The following is a 19,886-nucleotide window of genomic DNA, read 5'->3' as shown; positions in this document are numbered from 1 at the left end:
TTCTGCCCTTTATTCAGCTGCCAAGAATTTCCAAAACCTGGTGGAAAATCAGAGAGCAGAGCCACCCATGCCTTGGAGCACCGTGCTCTTGTTTCCTGCCAGCCATCCTCTGTCAGGCACTGAGAGCAAAATACCTCAGGCCTTTCCAAGCACTAAATCACCCTGTTGGACTCATAACAGGGCAGCAGAGCTACACCTAGTTCCACCTATTGAAATGAGGGCAGGAGCCTCCAGCCCACAGGAACTGACCCCTCTGCTGCCACTGGAAGTGCTGGTGACAGGAATTTCCAGAGGTGGTTGCTGAGGTTGGAGCCAGCACAGAGCCAGGGGTGGAGGTTTGTGAGCTCAAGGGGCTGCAGGTGGGATGTGGGGATACTCAGCCCTTCAAGGGATGCATGGAGGGGGAATGGTGGCTTTGCTGAAGAAGGAGCTCTCCCAGACTAATCACAGAATTGTGGGATCAACTAAAATTGGAAAAGACCTCTGAGCTCACTGAGTCCAATTATTAACCCAGCATTGCTGAGTTCACCACTAAACCACGTCCCCAAGTGCCACATCCATGCAGCTTTTGGACACTTCCAGGGGTGGTGAGTCCACCACAGCTCTGGGCAGCCTGTTCCAATGCCTGACCACTCTTGCAGGGAAGAAATTTTCCCTAAAATCCAATCTGAAACTCCTCTGGTGCAAATTGAGGCAACGTCCTCTATCACTCCTTACCTGGGACCAGAGCCCAACCTCCACCTGGCTCTCACCTCCTTTCAAGGAGCTTCAGAGTGAGAAGGTCCCCCCTGAGCCTCCTTTTCTCCAGGCTGAGCCCCCCCAGCTCCCTCAGCCCCTCCTGCTGCTCCAGCCCCTTCCCAGTTCCATTCCTTTCCCTGCACATGCTCCAGTCCCTCAATGTCCTTCTTTTCATGAGTGGCCCAGAACTGGACACAGAATTCGAGGTGCAGCCTCAGCAGTGCCTGGCACAGGGGGACAACCCCTGCCCTGGATCTAGCAAAGTGTTGGCTGCTTGGCCAAGATGGGCTGCACATCAACACAGCTATTCCAGTCACAGAAACATGGAATATCTCCAGTTGGAAGGGATCCACAAGGACCATCAAGTCCAACTCACTTCAGTCATCACTGAAGCCCTGAATTCCAAAACACTTGATGTGGGCACTGGGCTTCATAGGATCAAGAAATGGGGTCACCATGGAGGCCTGAGGGCTCCTCCTGCAGCTCAGAAGTCCAAACACCCTCAGCCCATCACCTGTCCCAAGAAGTCCTCACTCCCCCACAAGCTCCAGTGCCTGCCCAGACTTCTGTCCAGCTCCCACTTGTGGAATTTCATGTGATTTCCCCAACGATTTTTCACGCCTGTCCATTCAACACCTCCATTAACCCAGGGGAGAGAAGGGGATTTGGGGACCTCCAGCCTCTCTGCCGTGCAGTGGAAGGGGCTGGAGGAAATCTGCTTCCCTGGGCAGGTCTGTTTTTGAAAAGCAATCCCTGGCAGGGAACACCAAATCCTGCATTCCTCAGCAAAGGAATCCGGATGATGTCACCTCCCGCCCGGTGGCAGGAGCGTCCCTGCCCACCACAGCTCCCTCCAGGCAGCCCCTGCCTTTGCTCCAAATATTTGTTTTGGCTGGTTTTGGGGGAAGCTTCCCATTACAAGGAATAACAGCAGGATGGGCTCTCCTACTGTAAGGCTTGTCCCTGTTACCAGCACGTTAACACAGGCCATGGGTCAAAGAGGTTCCCACGGGTCAGCCAAAATTTTGCTGCCAGTAGCACAAGTGGGGGTTTTTTTTGTTAGTTTTGTGTCTTTTTTTTTTTTAATTTCTTTTTCAAATCTGTGTGGTGCAGTACAAGCTCAGAGATACCAGAAATCTCCTGAAATAGAAGGCTCCCTGCCCCACTAAACCGCTTGGAACCAAATTCCCTCGATTTTTTAGCATGTGTATCACAAGTGGAGGCCCTTGGTGTCTCTAATCCCGTGGCTTTCTCTCCCTTCCTTTCCATCAGGATACACCCAGTAGGATACATCTCATAGGATACATCTACCAGGATGCCCGAAGCAAGTCAGGATCTTTCCTAACCAACTGGTCTGGAATAAAATGCCCTTTTGCCTGGAAGGGGAGTGCCAGGAGATGTTTCCAGGGAAAGGGTTGCAGGGGTTTGGAGCAACTGTGGACCATGGGCTCCTCAAAAAGAAAAGATCTCCCATGGCATCCTCCAAGACTGGTTTTAAGGCACTTGGGTGGGATTTAGATACCTAAATTTAGGTGTTCCACCCTTCTTTTGAACTGAGTTCAACATCTTCCCTGGGAGGGTGGGCAGGCCCTGGCACAGGTTGGGCAGAGAAGCTGTGGCTGCCCCATCCCTGGGAGTGTCCAAGGCCAGGTTGAATGGGCCCTGGAGCAACCTGGGCTGGTGGGAGGTGTCCCTGCCCATGGCAGGGGGTTGGAACAAAGTAATTTTCAAGGTCCATTCCAACGAAAACAATTCTGTGATTTTAGAATTCCATGATCTTCCTGAACTCAGAAGGCTTGTCAGGGACTCACCTCAGTTTCCAGCTCTTCTCTCCTCTCTAAACTTCACCACGGGAGAAGAACCACTCCCTGTCCAAGATGTGTTATCCCCCTGCAACTCTTTCCTGCTAGTTTACATTTTTAACTCCCCTTAAAAATGCCCATCCCACACCAAGGTGCTGCTTGTACCCCACAAATCACCCACTTCTCTCCTGTGATGCAGGAGAAGGAAGGTGGAACAACCAGAGGGATGATTGCAAAGTAGGTGTCTTATGGCAGATGGATAAAGTCCTTCCTTGTGCTCCAAGATGACACATGAAGAAGTTTCAGACCCTCAGACCTCGACTGCAGGACTAATGGGAGGGGGCCAATCCTGCCCTTCAGTGCAAAATGAAGAGCAGGAGGGTGTTTTCTGGGAGATGCTCAGTCACTCCAAACCCCACAGATGATGATGGGATCTCATCAAGTCACTGATTTACTAAAACCTGAGTTGTGCCAGTGAGATCTGACAAAGACACAGGGAGAGGAGGGATGGGGTGGAAGTGAGCTGTGTTTTTATACCAGTATTGCCCCATGTCTGAGTGTGTGGATGAGCTGGTTTGGGTTATTAAAAAGCACATTTAAGCAACTGCTTGCTTGCCCAAGCTGATGCCTCTTGCATCTGCTGATCCTCTTGTCCTCCAGGCTGTGAGCATGGACAGGAGCCTCAGGCACCACGATCTGTCCCTCTGTCCCTTTCCTGGCACAATGGCTAAACCTGGATGGATCCCACCACACTGATGGATGAAATCATCTCCTCTTCCCCATGGGGGCTGCAGCAACCTCTGGGAGCCAGGCAGGAGCCAGACATTTCGCAGGAGCCCCTGCCCTAAATCAACCCTTCTCCAATTAGCACAGGACTTTCATCAGCGCTCTGTTGTTTTTAAGCTCCGGCGATAAAAGCTTTCAGTGAATATTTCAAGCCATGCATAAACTGCCAACATAAACACCATAAAAACACTCCCTATAAATCAGGGCTCACCCTTACCAGAACTATTAAAATCCTCTGGAATGATTAAAAAAGTGCCAGGAGGCTCTGCAGCCACGAGATCAGGGACAGGCTTGCAAGAAAGCAGCTGCCTGGGCAGAGCTTCCTCCTCATCCTCCCACCTCGGGATGTCCAGGAGAGCTCCACTCATGGAGGAACAAATAAATGAGCTCCACACCCACACGTGTCCTGGCCAGCACATGAAACTTGTCAGACACAGAATTTCTTGCAGAAAGCTGCTCTGGCTGAGTCCCTCTCCTCCTGTTTTCCAGGGCAGCCCTCTCTGCTGGAACAGCCAGGAGTCAGGTTAGCTCATAAATCAGCTCCAGAAGTGCCTCGTGGACCCCACAGCTCAGGGGTGACAGGAGATCAAACCCTGTGTTTGCCACTGGAGTTCTCCCTGATTTCCAGACAGAAACAGTCCTGGCCAAACCTTACAGCAACCCTGAGATCTGAGGAGAGTCTGGAGCAGCCCCTAGGCAGGACCAGCCCCAGCTCTGGGCATTTATCCATGGGTACCACCCCTCAGAAGTCCAGCACGATCCATGTCCCAGACTGGGGCCAAAGGAGAAGGCACAGCAGTGTCCCTGCTCTCCCAAAATCACACATTCCATCTCCCCACCCCGGGGATGTCCGGGAGAGCTTTGCCCTCCAGCGGGAGCTCCTCACCTCTCCACTCACACTGGGATGCCAGGCAGGTGTCCGTGCCCCAGACAGAGCTGTGAGATGTCTCGCTCTCCACCAAACCAGCGTTTCTCACCACGTCCCACATCCATCCTCCGCAAACCTCCCGCTCCATCCAAGCAGGCGCTGAAGCCACGGCTGAGCTCACCCATCTCCCTCCGGCCCCGCAGCATGGAAAATGCTTTGTCCGGGGTTTCTGCACCTCCCACCAAGCCAAGCCAAGCCAAGCCAAGCCAAGCATGCAACAAAGCCCCACTGAAGGGCAGCCTTTGCCCAGCACCCTCGGAGAAGCGGCTGCGGGAGCGGCTCCTCCCGAGCGCGGCGCAGCTGCTCCGGCAGCTGGAGCATCTCACGATCCAGCGGCTGTCCCTGGAGCCCCGGCACAACTAAGGGCTTGTGGCATCTGGGATGACCCTAAACACCTACCAAACCCAGCACGGGGTGTCCCTTACACAGCCCGTGGGGCTGAGGTCAGCACAAGGTTCTGGCCCTGGCGGTCTCCCCTTTCCCGGGGGATCCAACCACAACCCCCAGGAAAAGCCACGCTCTGCACTGAGGTTGTTTCTACATGAGGGATTGCTTTGCAGTGCCCATGGCATCATCTTTCCCCCTCTCTCCTCCCCTTCTCTTCCCCCAGCATCGCATCCTTTTTATCAGCTTGATCTGTTCTGACTCGAAACTCTCCAGAGCCGGGTCTGGCTCAACATCTGCCCCCGGAGCCACGAGGTGCTCCCATCCCACGGATCACAAGAGGAGAGCAAAGCGCTGCTCTCGTGCTGCAGAAAGGCCCCCGGGGGGACCTGGCAGTGCTTGCAAAGGCCACGGGGTCACCGAAACACAGCCAGAGCCAGGGAGACATCGTCTGCTCTTGCATCATGTCACTGGAGAGCGGCTCCTCCCCGGGGCTGGGGAGAGGCAACGGGAACTGCCTGCCCTGGAAAGGAAACCAGGACATTCATTCCTTAGTGAACCTGGTTAACTATTTCTGTCTGGGAACGCAGAGGAAAGGGCTGGGCAGAGCACTGAGCAAACCCATTGTCCTCGGCAGGAAAAAAAAAAAAAAGAAAAAAAAAAGAAAGGGATGATAAAAACGTGCCTGGAGGAATTTGGTTCGGTTGGTGTTTGAATTGGCTTCAGGTTTCCGGAGCAGAGGCTTCCGATGCACGGCAGGGTGTTCTCGGGGCTGGAAACCATTACCTGGGGTCATGGGTTGGATTAACTCTGCCTCAATCCAGAGGGGGACACAGAGAAGGGATTTAAGCACCCAGAGTTTCTCAGGGCTGGGCTGGAACTGGAAGGGGTGCCTGATCCCAGATGGTTTGGCCACAGCAGGGGATAAACCACATTTCTGGGCTGTGTATCCAGTGATGGGCTCACATGGGCTCGGTGCCTCACTGGCCTCCACCCTGTGCTTGAAAGGCCCTTCACACAAGGCAGGCTCTGGTACAGCTCCAGGACAGAAATAACATCTTGGGGAGGTGCTGAGATCCCCCAGTCCTTGCTCTGACAAAACAGACCTTATCTCTGAGAAATGAGGATGAAGGGTGTAAATCCACCAGGAAAACAAGGTCTTGTGACCTCCCCACCATCCTGGCTCCTGCAGAGGTGCCACCCCTGGTGCTCCCAAGCTGGTGGTGGCATCTCTCAGGGATGAGAATGATGAATGTCTTTAATGATGGGGTTGAGGGGGTTGAGTTTGGGGACAGTCCCTCTTGGGGGGTGTTGAGGGTCCTCAGCAAATGGCTCAAAAATACACCAGGAAAGGACAAGACGCAGCCAGAAAAAAAAAAAACAACTGGATATGAAATAAAAGCCTCCATAAGAAACAGTGGAACAGGGAGCTGGTGGGACCTTCACCTTGAAGATAACGTGACTGGACAGGGATCTGAGCAGCTTCATCCAACATCAAAGCTGGACCTGCTCTGTGACCTCCTCAGGTACCTTCAGCCTCTGCCCTCCTGGGACTGCACAACTCACCCCTGAGATCCCCACCAGTCCCACCTTCCTCAGCATCTCTCACATCTCCCTACCCACCTGGAAAAGTTGGCCTCCTACCAGGAGGATGGAAAAGAAGTGAAAAGTCAGAGCACAGAAGAGGATGTGCAGCTCTTGGAGGAGCTCTGCTGACCTGCTCAAGGGCTTGGCTTGTCCTGATAAAGTCACCTCATTCCTCAGGGACACCTCAAGGCACCTGAGGCTGGGCCATGGGATCCTCACCTTCTGAGGATGCAGCCAGAGCCACAAGGGGACAACCCACAACACCAAAGAAAGGGCAAGGCAGGGAGATCAATTGCTCCAACAAAGTCAGAGGTGGAATAACAATTTATCCCCATGTGCCTTAATCAATTCATGGGATGGGGCTCCTCCTTTTCTGTCCATTTTCCCTGTTTGTTTTGGGGGTTTTTTTGCTGCTACAGCCCCAGGTTTCAGCAATGACGTGCAGAAACCCCACACAAGCTCCTTTATTTTCCCTTTTCCTGGCACTGAGGAGCAGAAACCACATGGCTGGTCAGCACAATCTCCAAGGAACAAACCAGGTCAAAGGGAGTTGTGTGGCCTTAAAAATGACCCTTGGGCTGGTTGGATGAACATTGGGTGGAAGGATTCCAAACGAAGCCTCAGCTCCAGGAGAGGAGAGTCCTTGGCAGCACCAGGACCTGCAGGAATTACGGCACACGACGTGCTCCAACCCCGCCGTGGATTGCTGGACAAGGAGGAGTTTCCTCATTACACACACTGAAAAAAAAATCTCCTGGTATTTTGGTCTTGGATAAATCCCAAGGATTGTCTCAGAAATAGCTCTCACAGCTTGAAGGAAGAGCACAAGGCTCAGATTCCCCATCAGCCTCATCCCCTTTTCTCCTGTTCCCACCCATCAGTGACTCACTTGAGCTGGGTTAGGATGCATTTCCTTCCTCCAGCTTTCTAAGGAGGCTTTGGACACAGGACAGGTTGCCCTCCTGTGGCATTCCAAGGTAATTTGGGTGAAAGAACATGATGGCTGTAGCCTCCTAAGGCTCTGTGTCCCTCCCTGGAGTGCGGGCTTGTTTACTCAACACAACACTGTCCCATTAAGCACAGCTTAAATCAATTCATTAAGCCAAGCTCCTGTGCTTGGGATAGATGGAAAGGGCATTTTGGGATGGGAGGAGATGGAGCCTCCAGCATGGGAGAGACAAAAACCTTCCCAGGCATGAACAAGGAGGGTTCAGGAGCTCCTTCCAGCCCCTCTCTCCAGGAAACCCTTTGGACAAATACTGGTTGAAACAAAGTTTGCAGAGATCTGGAGGTAGAAGGGACGTAGCTCTGGGTCACTCATTAACTACAAGGAAGATCTTAGGGATTTAAAAGGGTGGGACTAATAAAGGTGACAAAAATCCAGCAGCATCTCCACAAGAAACTCATCTCAGGACCTCGAGGTGCAGATGAGGGATACAGATTGGAGATCCCACTCCAGAGGAACATCCTGGCTGTTGGGTAGCCAAGAGAAGAGTTTTCTCTCAAGGAAGGGCTGGTTGGCCAAGGACATGAGGCCACCAAGGAGCAGGTTGAGCTGCCACTGCTGGTGATGCTGCCCAGGATGGAACACATCCTTTGTGAGGGGTGAAAACTTGGAAAACTTACTTTAAAAACAATCCAAAAGCACCTTACAGAGAAGATCAATGGATGTTTTGTCCATAGGTTAGAAACACCAGCTGCAAATCCACACCTTCTGCTGGGATGAGCTCCTGTGGACGCTGCTCTCTGCCCATGCCTGGTCCTTAAAGACCAGCTTGTGATGCAGGAGCCTGAGGATCTAAGCTGATGATCTCAAAGAAAGCAGGATGCAGACCCCAAACCTCAGAAATAGAACCCAGGAGCAGCAGGAAAAGCAGAACATGAAGTATCTTCCTCTGGTGCTCTGCAATGGGAGGAGGTTTGGGACAGGGATTGGCCAGAAGGTCCCAAAGAACAGAGAAGTTTCCGAGAATCCCAAAATGGATTAGGTTGGAAGAGACCTTAAGGATCATCTCATTCCACCCCCTGCCATGGGCAGGGACACCTTCCACTCTCCCAGGTTGCTCCAAGCCCTGTCCAACCTGGCCTTGGACATTTCCAGGGATGGGGCAGCCACAGCTTCTCTGGGCAACCTGTGCCAGGGCCTGCCCACCCTCCCAGGGAAGGAATTCTTCCTTTTTCCATGAGGAAAAAGCCCAACCAGTGCCAGTTCAACCCCAGACTCCCTGGAGGTGGGTTTGCTCTGCCCTGGTTGCTGGGGGACGATTTACACCAACAAAGTGCACGAAGCTGATGCCAAATAGGGATGTGGTGCCTCTCCCACCGGCAGGAAAGGCAGTTCGTGGGCATTTAGTCACAACAAACACATTTCCCACCCAAACGGTGGGCAAAGGGCAGAAAATGAAGGGCAGGGTGGGCGCAGAGAGGGGTTGAAGCAAAGGGAGGGGATCTGTGAAGTGCTGGGATTCAGCCAAGCTAAAAACTCATCAGCAAAACAACACAAAGTGAGGTGGGAAGAAGGGGAAACAAAACGAAACAAAGCAAAAAGTAACATACAGAGAAGCGCCGGGCTCAGTCCTTCCCAAAAAAAGTCCCATCCTGGCTGGCTGCGGGTCGCTGTCCCCGCCCGGAGCCGCAGGCAGAGCTCCCGATCCGCTTCTCCCTCCACCCCTTTGAACTCGGGCTCTTCCCGCTGCTCCAGCCTGGAGATGGTGACGTGGAGGGCTCCACTAGGGAAGCCTTCCCGAGCCAGGAAAGCTCCTCTGGATCTCACTGCAAACCCATCCTTCCCTGGGATGCCAAGGATTCCTTTAGTTTCCTCTTAGTTTTTTGAGTTTCCTTCTAAGCACCCGAAAAAAAATCCCATTTAAAAAAAAAATACAGTGAATTCTTCGAGAGCCAAGAGCAGTGCTTATGGAAAAAAAAAATTCAAATAGCCTAAAGGTTTAGGGCTAAAAATAGCAGGGAGAGCTCCTTGGAGAAGGGAAGCAGAGGTGCTGCAGCAGGATAAGGAATGTTTCCTTCTTGTTTGGAATTTCTTTTCCTTTCTGCTCCAACAGCAGTGAAGCTGAACAGAAAATCGGCTGGAAACTCACCCTGTCCTTCCAGCTACACAGACAAACTCCAGCACCACCAAAAAACTTACTTTTCCCCCCTCAGTTTTTATATCCAAAGCAGTGCCTGGTGCCAAAACTTCAGATTTTTAGTATTTTATGTTGAGCAGAGTCTCCTCTTCATCCCCTCTTTTCCCTTCCCTTGCACAGAAGGGGGAACAGCTGGAAACGTGGCCCTGGCTCTGTGGGCAACAGCTGGAAGGGAAAACAGCTGGAAGGGGACAGAAGGGACATTTTCCTCCTCCCCCAGCCCCTCTTTCTCTCTGCCACAGGGATTTTTCCCCCCTGTGCAGGTCTCTGGGATGTTGCCCCTCACTCGAACCCAGGGATTAAATAATTGCCCCATCCAGAGGGTGCAACCTCTGGCACGTCGTTATCTGTTCCTCCCATTGCCAGCTCGCATGATTTTATGGCTGATCTCACAAAAATTGATGTTTTCCTTAAAGGCCCCGTGCTGGGAGGTGAGATTTGGCTTCCAGGAGCCCAAATCAGTGAGGTTTTACTCACTGCAATTAAAGAAACACCCCAAAATTTAGCAAATCCAGCATGAAGAAGACCCTAAACCTTTAAAATCTGGTGGGTCTCCAACCTCCTAATCCCACATGATCCTCAGCCTGCCTTAAGTAGCTCCCACCATGTGAAACTACTCAAAATAACTTGTTTTTTTCCTGGTTTTAAAGAGATGTCTCCTTTCTCCTGGGATGGGCAAGCCAAGTTTTCATGCTCTTATTTCATTTCTCAAGTGTGTTTCTGCTCTGCAGCTGCTTTAGGGAAGGAACAAGCTGGGAAACAGCCTGGCTGAGAGTGCAGGGGGGGGATGTGCTCCCAGAAGGAGTTTCCAAGAGGAAATCAGCTCATGGGATGCTCCAGGGATAGAGGAGGAGGAGGAGGGAGAAGGGAGACATCACCACAGCTCTTGCTCCTGCAGCTGCTGCTGCCCTTGACACGGTCACAAGCCCAAAGTTCAGCCCAAATCTGAGGATTTCAAGCAGATTTTGGGCAAGGAAACCACCCCATTCCCACCGGAAACTGCACGGGGGAAATGCTTGTGGAGGTGCCCAGCTTGAAAACAACCTTCAATGTGCTCCTAAAAAATCTCAGCCCTGCTTTGTGTCAGACCCACAGCAAAGTGTCGTTCAGCCCCCTTTGAAATAATCCCAAGCAAAATCCTGGGATCTGAATCTTAAGGGATTGTCCAGACTGCAAGAAGAGTCGAGTTTCTGTAGCTTAGGCACATATTTAACACAAAGTATTTCATATAAAAAGAGATGAGATACTTTTCGCTGCTCGTGGTGTTGACTTTTGGTATGATCTCTGAAAAAATAGGATCTCTGAAAAGTAGGATTTCTAAAATAGGATTTCTAAAAGTAGGATCTCTAAAAATGGGATCTCTAAAAAAATAGGATCTGTAAAAAGATAGGATCTCTAAAAAGATAGGATCTCTAAAAAATGGGATCTCTAAAAAATAGGATGTCTAAAAAATAGGATTTCTAAAAAAATAGGATCTCTAAAAATGGGATCTCTATAAAAAGTAGGATTTCTAAAAAATGGGATTTCTAAAAATAGGATCTCTAAAAAATAGGATCTCTAAAAAAATGGGATCTCTAAAAAATGGGATCTCTAAAAATAGGATGTCTAAAAAATAGGATTTCTTAAAAAATAGGATTTCTAAAAAAATAGGATCTCTAAAAAATGGGATCTCTAAAAAAAAGTAGGATTTCTAAAAAATGGGATTTCTAAAAATGGGATCTCTAAAAAAATAGGATCTCTAAAAATGGGATCTCTAAAAAAATGGGATCTCTAAAAAATGGGATCTCTAAAAAATGGGATCTCTAAAAAATGGGATCTCTAAAAAATGGGATCTCTAAAAAATGGGATCTCTAAAAAATGGGATCTCTAAAAAATAGGATCTCTAAAAATGGGAGCTCTCAAAAAATGGGATCTAAAAAATGGGATGTCTAAAAAATGGACTCTCTAAAAAATGGGATCTCTAAAAAAATGGGATCTCTAAAAAATGGGATCTCTAAAAAATAGGATCTCTAAAAAATGGGATGTCTAAAAAATGGGATGTCTAAAAAATGGGATGTCTAAAAAATGGGATATCTAAAAAATGGGATCTCTAAAAATAGGATCTCTAAAAAATAGGATCTCTAAAAATGGGATCTCTAAAAAATGGGATCTCTAAAAAATGGGATCTCTAAAAAAATGGGATTTCTAAAAACATGGGATCTCTAAATAATGGGATCTCTAAAAAATAGGATCTCTAAAAATGGGATGTCTAAAAAATAGGATTTCTAAAAAAATGGGATCTCTAAAAAATAGGATTTCTCTAAAAAATAGGATTTCTAAAAGTAGGATCTCTAAAAAAATGGGATCTCTAAAAATGGGATCTCTAAAAAATGGGATCTCTAAAAAAATAGGATGTCTAAAAAATAGGATTTCTTAAAAAATAGGATCTCTAAAAAATAGGATTTCTAAAAAAAAAGGATTTCTAAAAAAATGGGATCTCTAAAAAAAAGGATCTCTAAAAGTAGGATCTCTAAAAAAATGGGATCTCTAAAAAATGGGATGTCTAAAACAATGGGATTTATAAAAATTACACTACATATACAATATATTACAAGGATCAATGGAGTGACACAGCCCCTCAGGATGAGGAGCAGAGCATCCTTTTGCTCCCAAATCCACCACTTCTCCCACCCAGCCCCAGCCCCAGGGGCCCATTCCAGCCGGCAGGGGGTTATTCCAGCCATACCTTTCCCAGGCAGGAATAAAGGTGCCTCTGAGCTGCGGGTCTTCACCGCATAACCGGAGAGCTCCGTGGGGAAAAGCCCTGAGGCAGGACCGGCCCAGCCCTGCAACAAAGCCAGGGAGGAGGCGATTATTCCCGGGAATCTCTCTGCCAGGCACAATACGGCAGCGTTTCAGTGTCCACGCTCAATGGCACCATTGTGTCCCCCACCCAGAGCTGTAGATTCTCTGTGTGGTGGCACGGGGTGAAGCTTCTGCTCCTCTGGGAGCTCCCAAAAGGTTTTATCCCGCCCCAGGAGTGGAGCTGGAGGTTTTGTTTTCCTCCCAGGGCAGGAGAGATCCCAAGTTTTGCCTTGGCAGGGCTGCTGTGCTGGTGCCTGGCATGAGGTTCCTCCAAGAGAAGGAGGAAAGGGGATCTTGGGTAAAATACATCAGGGTGGTGGGAGGGTTGGGTTGAGAACAGGTGTTAATAGCTCAGTGATAAAACAGATGGATGCTCCCCATGGTGCTGTGTTGGGATCTACATCGGGACTCTACATCTGGAAGTGGCATCCATGGAAGGAGCACACTGAGGAGCTGGAGGTGTCCACTGAGATCACAGAATCATGGAATGGTTTGGGTTGGAAGGGACCTTAAAGCCCATCTGTAGCGGGTAAACAAGTCAAAAATATGTTTCTCCATTGTTTTCTGCCTCTCAGTACATTCTGCTAACATTGCTATGTCAGCTTTAGTGGAAAAGCTTTCTCAAGGAAATACTTCCTGCCAGAAAATCCTGCTTTTGTGATCAGTTTCCCACATCTGGACCTGACCACGTGCCAAAAAACATGTGTAGAGATTAAGAAAGCATTATAAAAACCTGAAGATGAATTCAAAAGTTGGAGGAACAAGAGGCAAGGAGAAACTAGGAAGCCTCGCCTAGTCTTCTTCGGATCTCTCCTCTCAGCTCGTCTTACCTTTCTTCCAACACCACCAGCTGTCATCTGCCTCGAAGGAGAGACTGCTTGTCAGCCTGGGGAGGGCATCGGCCTAGAGCGAGACTGCCTGCCAGCTTGAATAGTCTGTGACTGTCTGTGGAGGTATATCCTTTCTCTGAATTTTTCTCTTACAGGCTAAAATAAAGCACCCTCTTTTGCAGCTACTCCAGAAGCCGGTCCAGTCATGAGGGGAAATAACTGCATTTTGCAGTTCAAAGACTCACAATCCTCTTGCAGCCAAGAGATAACATCGTGGCAGAAACAGAGAGAGCATCTGCATCTCCCCCCCCCTTCCTCTCAGTTACATGGATAAGGCACTCAAGTAGTTTTTCATGGTGGTATCTTTTCTCTGCTTCTATAAATAATCTTAAGCATTTTTCCTAACTTTTCTTATTTTTCCTCTTTTCCTTTCGCATCTCTCTCGCAATCAATTAATAAAAATCAGTTTTTGGTATTTACAGATAACTTGTTTGAGTTTTAATTTTGCTCAAGAGAATGATTCGAACTTGTAGTTCAATCTGCATAAAAAATTAAGCAGATCTGAACGTCACACCATCCTGTGCCATGGGCAGAATCACACACAGATTATTCTGAGTTGGAAAGGGGCCCATAAGGATCATCGAGTCCAACTCTCAAGTCAATGGTCCACAGAGGGGATTGAACCCATGACCTTGGGCATTATTTCAACCAAGTTTTAACCAACTGAGCCAATCTCAGGGACACCTTTCACTAGCCCAGGTTGCTCCAAGCCTTGTCCAGCCTGGCCTTGGACACCTCCAGGGATGGGGCAGCCACAGGTCCTCTGGGCAGTGGGTTGGAGGATGGGATGCACCAGGGGAGGATGAGCTGTCTCTGGTCAGGCTGGTGAAGAACAGGAAGACCTTATTGATAAATACAACTATTAAATGGGAAGGTGGTGACAGAACTGAGCCAAAATGTTCTCAGAGGCTTCCAGGGCACATCTGCAGCAGCCAAGGCCGTGGGAAGGCACCAGGGAAGATCCTGCCCATCCTTGGAAACACAAGGAACTACTGCAAGAAGACTGGTGAATTTTTTCCCCTGTAGGACAAGGGGGATCAGGTTTTCAGCAATAAAACCAGCAATGAGCCCAGAGAAGCCACCAAGGAGCAGGATGGTCCCAAGGAACAGCAGCCTCTGTGCTTGGAAGAGGACAGGGGTGCATAAAACACAGTGTATTAGAAGAAAAGGATGCCTATAAAGGCAGATGGAATGTGGGAATGCTGCTGTGATGGAGCCAGGCTGCTCCTGGGAATGCTGGAGGGGCAGGGAGTGCAGGCAGCACTCGGAGCAGGGAGCAGAGGGGATGTTCCCAGCTCTGGGCTGGGATGACCGAGGGCGTTCCAGCTCGCTGGGTCCTCAGGTCAAGCCACTGCAATAATTAGCAATGGGATACAGAATCGATGGACCATGTGAGGTCACCCCTCCTGGCTCAGGGGAAGTGTCTGACAGGCACTCCCACCCCATGGATGTGCTCCAGGCAGGGAGATTATCCCACTGCTCTGGGCTGTGACACCAGTTCTCCCCCTCCACCCAAACTGGGGGGTGGTTTTCTCTCCCCATTCTGTATCCAGGAGGGACTATAGGACCACCACCATGGTCAAAGCAAGGGATGCAGCTCGAGTATCCTGCACTTCCAACCAGGAAAAATGATAAGCCACCCTTTTTTCCTCATCCTGTACCCAGTATATCCAGGTCAGCACATTGCTGGTGGAACTGGGGGAACTGGAGTGTTGCTCCTGTGGTTTTGAGGAGTTTTCCCCATCATTTCCATGCTGACTTTGCACTGGGGAGCCAGGGACATCCCTGTGGCTGGATTGCCACCGCACAGGCACTTCATTTTCCACCAAGAATTTCCTGATACAAAGAGGAGCAGCAACTCCTGATCCTTCAGGGAATATCTGAGGGCTGAAAACTTGGGCACTGTGGGAGGACAGTGGCCCTGTCCTTCCCTGTGCCCCCTGGACCTGGCTCCAGGAGTCTTATTCCCACCTGCATTCATTAAAATCATCCCCTCTATGTGGAAATTATTACGTATTTCCCAAGCTCCACCTGGATACTGGAATTTTGCCTTTCCTGCCTCCCTTTTTATCCCCTCCTCACATCTCCGGAGACAGGGAAAATAAGATCCGGAAAAACATCCTGTTGCTCCCTCTTTCTGTGCCTGGACAGAGAGAAATCAGGCAGTGAGGGAGGGGGGGATGCATCCCTGATTTCACAAGCATCCGGTTGTTCCAGCCCTTGTGCGGTGGCAACCGGTACCATCGGAATTGCAGATGGCTCGTGGCATTTGCAGGGCTGGAGTCGTGGCCAGGACAAGAGGAATCACAGCTGGTGTTGTTGGGCAAAGCTGAGGCTGTGCTGGACTGGCCAGTTTGGGGGCTGGGTTGGGTGGGCAGGGGGTGGGCACCAGCTCTTGGCCGTGCGTGCCATCCCAGCCGGAGCCGCGGTTATGGATCGGCGTCCCGCGCTCTCCAGGGATGACACAGTTGCACATCCAGTCGATGTGGCTGACCCAAATACAGCACCCAGCAAGGCTGGCACAGCCTGGTCCGGCTGCCAGGGCAGCTCTGATCCTTCTGGAGCACCTACAAGTGCCCTGGAGCATCCAGTGCCATGATCCACCCTGTGCTGGAGGGGGAACTCCATCCTTCCACACAAGATCCTTCCCAGCAGCAGTGCCATCAGGAATACCCCTGGAGGGGTAATGCCCTGCATGAGGGTGCTGGCACGGATGTGTTTGAGTCCCACCTGGATCAGGTGATTGGCTGGTGTGGGCTTGTGGGACCCACCTGCTGTTGGCCTTGCTGGTGCTGGTCAGTGTCTCAGGGTGAGGTGGCAGCAGCTGGAATGTGGATGTCACCTCCCTGTCCTGTGGGAGAACACAAAGGGCATCAGGATACCTGGGCACAGAATATGCTGTGTTGGAAGCCACCCACAAGCATCATAGATTGAGTCCAGCCCCTTACCCTGCACAGGAGCATCCCCAAGAGTCACACCACAGGTCCCAGACTATCATCCAAAGGCTTCTTGAGCTCTGCCAGCCTTGGCATGGATCAAATCAGTCACCACAAGACCCATCCCAGCGGGAGCCCTCCCACAAAAAGCCCACAGCCTGCCATGGCTGGATTCCTCAGCTGGGGAAAGCCATCCCAAGCCCACCTCCCTCTGCTCCCACAGTGCTCCTCATCCACACTGGAGCAGTGTCTGGGAGATGCCAGAGGATTTTGCACTGTGGGAGCATCAGCAGGTCTCACTCTGTGATGCCAGGGAGAGGGATGGCATCCCAAATTTCCTGCACTAAACCTCCCAGCTCCTGGTTGAGGCCACACAGGTGCCAGAGGATTCCCTATAAGAGGTTTTCATCACACTGGAGAGAGCAGAAAAACATGCTTTTTTTCCAAAAGAGATGGAAATTGGTACCCTTGGACCCCCTTGGACGTGGGATCAGACAGCACTAACCCCACTGAGCACTGAACACCCTCTCCAGAAAATCCTGAGAGATTTTTCTCCCAGGAAAACCTGGGCCAGCGCTCAGATCACTGTAGGCACAGCTCTACTCATGACACACCATCCCTGAGCACCAACACCAGCACATCCCACCCCAATTCCACACCTGGGATGCTCAATCCCAGCGCTGCCGCTGGAAACGGGCACAGAGCGAGCCCGACACTGATGGACAAGCAGGAAAATCAGGGTTATTCCTCCTCCTTTTTCCCCCTCACTGCTCATTTTCTACGCCAGCTGCCCAATTATTTCCCAGGCTGGCTCTGCCCCGCGGTGCCTTCCTGCAGTGGCATGGAAGGAAGCCTGGAAATCAGAGCTGCTGCCTCCAACAGCCCTGGGATGCCAAGAAAAACCACGGCAAGGACAAGTCTCTGGACCGTGGGCTCATCAGGATGAGGACAAATGGGCTTTGGGATAATTCTGGCTGCTTGAAGCTGTCCTGGAGTGTGGCTCCTGCTTTTCTTGGCTTCCCCCAGGAGGATTTGGGCTTTAGGGACTGCCTGCCCTCGTGCATCCCTGCACAACATCCTTCCCAGGCAGGGTTTCAGTGCATCTAAACCCCACGTTCTCTCCTTGAAGGGATATTTCTATTGCCCAAGAGCTGGGATGGGCAGGAAAATTGAAAAAAAATCGGAGAAAGATGATCAGTCTTTTCCCCAAAAGTGGTGTGTCTGCCCAGATTCAGCACAAACCCACAAGATAACGACTGCAAAGCAACAGCTTTGAAGTAAAAGTGCTACAGGAAGTTGTTCTTTCTTTGACATCAGCTCCAAATCACCCCCAGCCCAGCCAGGGAGAGCTCTCAGAGCAGGTTCTATCCCAGCTTTGTCCCAGTGTGGCTCCTCCTGCAGGGGTGTAGGATGAGGTGCTGCCACATTTCCCAAAGCATCTCAGAGCTGAAATCTGTCCACTTTTATCCCAGTCTGATGGAACAGTGAAAACACAGTTATATAAAAACCCTTTTTCTGACATTTCTGGAAGCAACCCAGGAGCAGGCCTGTTTCCTTGGCTTGGATGTACTCCAAGATGGGAATAGCACCTTCCTACCTGGAAGATGTCCTGGGTGGGAAAAAGGATCCTTCAGGAGGAGCATCTTTAATCACGGACAGCCCCTGGGGAGGGAGGCTCCTGACCCTCCCTTTGCCTGTCTGATCCCTCAATCCCAGCTCCACACCAAGCACCAGGAACCATCGTTTGCAGTTGTGGAGAACCCAGAATTTGGGAGCTGCCACAACTGCTCAGTGTGGGAATGGAGTTTCCCAACGAGCCAACACCAACACCATGGATCCACAGAGGTATTTATGGTTGCAAATGCAATTAATAAACATCCCATTTTTGAGGGTGAAGGAATTAAACTCATTTCAACAAGTGCCTTCACCCACTCTGTTTTGGGATTCGATGCACAGCCCGGCCCCTCTGAAACACCAGACCTGCACAGGGGCACTGACAGCTCCCAGAATGACTCCTTGGAATGCTCCCCAGCCGTGCCACCCCTTTGGTGCCCAGCCCAGCTCCACCAGCTGCTCCCAGTCCCTCTGCTGCCCATCCCCACCCCGACGGTCATCCCGTCACCTCCCATTAGCCCCGGCCATCCAGGCGTTCTCCGATGGGCTCTGGCAGCCACAGCAGGTCACCCGAAAAGGCCGGGCTGTTCTGGACTTCCCTCTCCCTTCCCGCAGGGAAGGGGAATGCCAGGAACCCAAACGACTCGGGTTTTTTTTTTCCATTTTCCAAGCGCTGCCAAGGACTGGAGCATCATCGCCGCTTCCTGGGTACCACTCACCTTTCCCGCAGGGATGTGCGAAGGCTGAGCTGGAGGCGCTGCCAGGAGGGAGCAGCAGGCAGGGAATGGGCATTGCCACGTGGTGGTGGCACGGTGGGTCCCACGGGGTGGCCGGAGCCCACCGGACCGAGCCCAACGCCGTGTCCTGCCCCGCCGGCTCTGCTGCTCCGCCGCTCCGATCCCGGCGCGTTCCCGCTGTCACATCTGCCATCTAGAGGGGACCTTTGCCCATTGCAAACGTGTCCCTCAGAGTGTAACAAAAAAATCCCACGATTCAGGACAAAAAAAAAATAATCACAGTCCATCACTTGATGGCGCAGGAAGAGCCTGGACATAGAGGTTCAAACTGAATCCACGCAGGATTTTCCAGCTTGTTTTACCAAAGTTAGAACCAAGCAACAGGAAGGAAGGAATATTTCTAGGAAATCTAGGAAAGATGTAATTAAACAGTCCAAGAGAGAGAAATGATCAAAATAATCCTCAAATCATGTTTGTGAAAGCAAGTGAGGGGCTAAAAGGGTTGCCCAGGTTGAGGTTTCCTTGTTGCTGTCCAGAACACGGAGGATGGAGCTTTGGAGTGACCTGGATCAAGAGGCACCACAGAGCAGCTGGAGAAACTGGAAGGATGGGATAGGAAGAGGATGAAACCCAAAAAAATGGAGTGTTAAGGTACAGACCTGCCATGGTAAGATGTGGTTTGGGTGGCAGAACACAACAGCCTGGCATGGCACAGCCCAGCTGCCCGTGGGCTGCACGGTGCCAGCTGGATCCAGGTCTGGTCTGGGGGGAAAACAGCTGGAAGCCACCAGCTGTGGGCTGGAGCTCTGATGGACTGGCCACCTCATAGAATGGAACCATGGAGTGGTCTGGGGTCGAAGGAACCTTAAAACTCACCTCATTCCACCTCCTGCCATGGGCAGAGACACCTCCCACCATCCCAGGGTGCTCCAAGCCCTGTCCAACCTGGCCTCGGACACTTCCAGGAATGGGGCAGCCACAGCTTCCCTGGGAAACCTGTGCCAGGGCCTGCCCACCCTCCCAGCCAAGAATTCCTTCCCAATATCCCATCCAAACCTGCTCTCTGGCAGTGGGAAGCCATTCCCTGTGTCCTGTCCCTCCCTCCCTTGTCCTCAGTCCCTCTCCAGCTCTCCTGGAGCCCCTTCAGGCCCTGCCAGGGCCTCTCAGGTGTCCCTGGAGCCTTCTCTCCTCCAAGTGACCCCCCAGCTCTCCCAGTCTGGCTCCAAAATCTTCACCCTCTGTGACAAACCAATCTCTCCAAGGACCCTCAGGATATGACCTGCTGGAGGGTTTGGAAGTTCAGTAGAATATCCCAAGTTTGGAGGGACCCACAAGGCCCAATCCAAGTCCAACTCCTGACCCTGCACAGGGTGAGCCCAGAAATCCCACGAGTTCCAGGAAAGTATCAATGTTAAGGCTGAAGAAAACTTGGAAAGTGAAATGAAAGCTCTCCAGGTCTCAAGGCAGAGACCAGTAGAGGCAACAGTGGCTGGATAC

General features: G+C 51.0%; 1 protein-coding gene across 2 annotated transcripts in view; it reads right to left on the bottom strand.

The window, feature by feature from the left end:
• Nucleotides 1-12,142, bottom strand: part of GJC2 (gap junction protein gamma 2) — a 34,124-nt gene extending 21,982 nt beyond the window's left edge. Inside the window, exon 1 of one of the 2 annotated variants that reach the window (XM_071560548.1) lies at nucleotides 12,094-12,142. The gene's annotated coding sequence lies outside the window, so the exon portion shown is untranslated. Of the gene's footprint in view, nucleotides 1-8,781; nucleotides 8,885-12,093 lie in introns of those variants that run through there. The other variant, XM_071560546.1, reaches the window with a different exon arrangement.
• Nucleotides 12,143-19,886: the final 7,744 nt, after the last annotated feature.

This window comes from Pithys albifrons, chromosome 7 (genome assembly GCF_047495875.1).
Source record: "Pithys albifrons albifrons isolate INPA30051 chromosome 7, PitAlb_v1, whole genome shotgun sequence".
In the NCBI taxonomy this organism is placed as follows: Eukaryota; Metazoa; Chordata; class Aves; order Passeriformes; family Thamnophilidae; genus Pithys; species Pithys albifrons.
Note: the sequence above shows the minus strand (reverse complement) of the source record. Positions and strands in the feature narration are given on the sequence as shown.